The sequence below is a fragment of the Coenobita brevimanus genome, chromosome 46, assembly GCF_032717465.1.
Source record: "Coenobita brevimanus isolate Jiangsu-jjx chromosome 46, ASM3271746v2, whole genome shotgun sequence".
Lineage (NCBI taxonomy): Eukaryota > Metazoa > Arthropoda > Malacostraca > Decapoda > Coenobitidae > Coenobita > Coenobita brevimanus.
Genome location: NC_136999.1, coordinates 36,481,801 through 36,486,385, shown reverse-complemented (window position 1 = coordinate 36,486,385; position 4,585 = coordinate 36,481,801). Strand labels below are relative to the sequence as shown.

The 4,585-nt window shown below is 42.1% G+C and overlaps 1 pseudogene; it reads right to left on the bottom strand.

The window, feature by feature from the left end:
- Window positions 1–3,122: 3,122 nt before the first annotated feature.
- LOC145398824 (5S ribosomal RNA) lies at window positions 3,123–3,240 on the bottom strand (annotated as a pseudogene).
- Window positions 3,241–4,585: the final 1,345 nt, after the last annotated feature.

Genomic DNA, 4,585 nt, shown 5'->3' with positions numbered 1-4,585 from the left:
GGGGGATACCCCCCCCCAGCAACTTCTCCACCTCACTCTGGCTGATTGGATATAGCCAGCTCTGTCCCCTGCCACTCAAACTACCCACTAATACCACATCTACATCATATGGGGGGATGTCTCATGCCCATTAACCCCCTCCTCCTGAGCCTACGCTCCTCTGCCTCATCCTATCCCCTTTTATATCGAATGACGCAGCAGTTTCCCTGCTATGATCGTTTTGTGTGTGTTTCCTCCCACCATAATACCCTCCACACCACCTCCTTCTCATTGTGGGTGTGTCTCATCCTCCCCTCGCCCACACCAGAGACCCCCCACCCCACCTTCACCTTCCTCCCTCCCAATTCTTTGTTTAGAATATGACGCAATAATTTCCTTGCTATGATTGGCCTGTCTGTTTACTCTCACCATTTTAATTTTTACTCTCATACTGACTTCTGCATCTAGTTTCATTAATGGAAATATATTTTATAGATTGATTTCATCGGGTTTGGTAAGGTCCTTTAGCAAAAATTAGTTTTTAGCCGTTTTTCATTGGGATTTCCCCCCCCCCCCCTTATGCTGACTCCTGCACCTAGTTTCATCAATAGAAACATATTTTATATTGAATTTGTTGACTTTGGAAAGGTTCTTCAGCAAAACCTAGGCTTCCACTGATGTCTTTCTGTTTTCTGTCTTATTGTGAGGGGGTACTTTTATAATATCTGACAGGCGGTTTTGTGGTAACCATTAGGCCTAGAGGACTGAGACTGGCATTTGCAGGTGTGTAAATTAAAGCTCTTGAAATCTGTAAGACAAAAAAAAAATTACCTTGATAGAAGCTGAAAAATTAACCACTGCGGCAGGGGTGCAACATTGTTTCAGAAAAATTTGATCTTCAGGGATTAAATAAATCCGTCAATTTTTCCTTGGACCTCTTTAGTTTTTTCTTAAACATTGTGTGTATTTCTTGTAATTTACCTATATGAAGTTTAGGGTAATCATCACAACTGTATATAGGGATTTGCTCGCCTTCCATTATCTCGATTGGGAGATGTTTGTCTGTTCCGTAAATAATTAAATGAGGTGTGTCCCCAATAGACTTGCTAATTGCACAATTATATAATTGATGCTTCCACCTCTGCATAATTCTCATTTAGATTGTGACATAGTACATCTAACACTCTTTTATTCTCCCTCTCCACCAATCCATTGGAAGCTTGATGGTAGGATTAGATGTTAACCTTTTTTATACTGTATTGTTTATATATGTCTTGTAAAATTTCAGAGTTAAATCTCCGCCACGTGTCCACAAACTTGGGACCTTCATGGAGCCGTAGTGCCAGCCAACTTTAGACTTTATTTACTAGACAGGTACGAATAATGGAGAACATGGAAAACAACCATAAAAGTACTCACAGAAGCCTAAAAGATCGATTTTGAGGTCGATTTTCTCTCGGCAGGCAGCTGAAATGTTACAAGGAACGCCGTAGACTTTATCAGCTGCCGCCAACAGCCTGCGAGTTGAGGTAGAAGATCTCCATTTTATTCATTTTCTCTATTTGTAACTATCCCACCTGACCAGGGACACTCTCGGAGAGTATATAAATGATGTGGGAACTGTCTCCAAGCATAATTACACACTGGGGCGCATTACGACATTTGAGTTAGAAAGAAGAGTAGAGAAGTTGCAAGATAGTGAGAAAATGGCAGCGTATAAGAGCATAATGGAAGAAAGATTGTGAAGGTATGAGTTAGAGCAGATGGAAGGGTCGGAAGACGTATGTAAGATATTCACGGAAGAGATAGGTGCAGCGTGTGAGGTGGTTTGTGGAGTAAGGAGGAGATGCAGGGGTGTGCAAGGGACGGCATGGTGGAATGATGAGGTGAAACGAGCTGTGGAACAAAAGAAGGCATATAGTGAATGGCTATCGAGCAGAAGTAGGGGAGAAGATGAGAGAGAGAAGAGAGAGGTATATGTGAGCAGGAGAAGGGAGGTGAAGAGATTGGTGAAGAAGAGTAAGAAGAAAGTGGATGAAGAGTTTGGGAGGAATCTGAGTGTAAAATGGAGGGAGAGTAAGAAATTGTTTTGGAAGGAGGTAAAGAAAGTAAGACAGTGTGAAAGGGGAAATAGTAGGGGTGTGAAAGATGGTAACAATAGATTGTTGGTGGAGAAGAGAGAGAAATTGAGATGGAAAGAGTACTTTGAGGATTTGTTGAATGTAGAGAGTGAGAGCAGTACGAGTATAAGTGGTTGGGGTATGTTTGGGAGAAGAAGAGATGAGAAGAGGGAGGAAGAGATCAGTAGGGCGGAAGTAGTGGAAGCAATGAAGATCAAGATGGGAAAGGCCCCAGGAATTGATGAAGTGTGTGGTGAAATGTTGAAGTATGGGGGTGAGATTGTTGTGGAGTGGATATGGAAGTTGTCTAGCCCGTCACGCCCCGAGGTTTTCCGCACCTCCGACATCCCCCAGTCCCGAGTCTTTTTGGATAAAATTTTTTTTGGCTCAAACTTCCACTTAGGTTGAGAAACGAAGGAAAATCACCAAGAAAGGGCTTACCGTGGTCTATAAGTGGTCAGAACAGGTGAGGTCCCCCCGCGCCAGGTATCGTATTCTTTTATGGACATGTCAGGCACTCACGTTTTCTATGGTAAGGAATACTGGGAGAAACAACACACAACACCTCTATATTTATTGAATTTGAACTAATAAACAATAACAGTAACAACATAATGGATTTCAGACACATATATATGAAAAATAAGCATTGTACCATCACGTGGGCATAGCGAGTTAGGTCCGAGTCGTAACATGCTATATGCTAAGTTTCTTGTATCAGTCAACATATCATTTTTTCTACTTGTATACTTCTGTTTCAATGACATTTTACCAATTACAACTGTTTGTAAGTGTTTTCAGATGTTTTCATTCATTATGATGACATGCAGCATAAGTTTAGCACACATCAGCTTAGTAAGCGTACTCGCTATGACTCGGATTTCAACATATCCAATTGTTTTATCATTCATTCATTCATTGCCAGACGCCATGTATCCCAAACGGGGTGGCCAAGGGCTTAGATTTAATTGTTTTACAGGGAGGGGCACTAATCCTCCACCAACCCCACTTGACACGTAGGGATGCCAACAGCATCTGGTGTTCCCAGGCAGTCACCCATCCAAGTACTAACCAGACCCAACGTTGCTTAACTTCGCTGATCGGACGGGAAGCGGTGTACTCAACGTACTTTCCTATTATTTTTCCCTTTACATAGAACCTTTCCTCCACCACTGTAAATGTTTTCAATTATTTACATTCATTACGAGGGCATTTAGCGATATGCTAGCGCATATTCACGTAGCAACCACGATCTCAAACACTCGTGTTTCATCTTCTACTTTATTTATTCACTCCAATTATACTTTCCCACTTACATTACACACGTTTACACCCCTATACTGCACTGTACATACTTACTGGCATTATTTATTCAAGTGAGCGTCAGAATATCGCATGAAAATACCCTCGCAATGAATGTTTCGACCAACATAATACTCACACACTTATATACTAATTCTTCACATATATTACACATTTTCCCACTTGTTGACTTATATTTTCAATATTAAGGGCCTTATTAATTCAACTGAGCGTCAGGATATCGCATCTCTATACACACTCTATGAATATTTGACTTAGAATATATTTCAGCACTTACAATAATTTGAACTTATATTATACCCGTAAGCATTTCCAATAATATTAATTATATAATTACCGGCCGTATTTATTGCACTGAGCGACAGAATATCGCATCATAAAACCCTCGCTATGTATGTTTCCACTTACAGCATATTTATACACTTACATACAATTTTTGCACTTATGTTATACCCGTATGCACTTTATACTACTATTTGGAGATCAACATGACTGATAATTTCACTGAGCGTCTGTCTGTCGCATTTACTTCATAGTTTCAGCGTCCTGTCGCATTCACACCATATCAGAATTGCATCAACGTGTGATATTCGCTGAAACATGGGTGAATACAGAGACCCACGTCACACTCCAAGCACTCATAGCGGGTGTCCTTCCTCTGTGTCGTGAGTCTCACCCGGGAATTGCTACACACGTGACACCTGCATTGGGGCCTAGGTCTGTTTGGCTGGGGAGGGATAGGAGTGGGGAAATGGCGGCCAGATATTCTCAGGGGAGTTTGGGCAATAGGGGCAGTGCGGGTGCGATGTTGGGACCTTTCTACAGCATAACGTGCAAACATCTCTCTTGTGAGCTCCCTCACAAACCCTTCAAAGGTTTCCTGAACTCCTGTTGTCACGGCGTGAAGGTGGTGGCAATTCAGAGCAGTGATGTCTAGCAAGTGAAAGAACAGTTTCTTATACCACTTCATCGTGGTCCTGGCACACTCTACCGTCGATATCATGGAGTCTGACTGGTCCACGAGGCGCATGCTTATGCTATAGTCCATGACACACTCAGGTTTCCAAATATGACGCCTGTTCTCGCTACGGTAATCAACGGAATCAGTACGGTGCATCAAGGGGTTGTGAACTGTTGACAAGAGGCTTACTTCTCTATTGTGG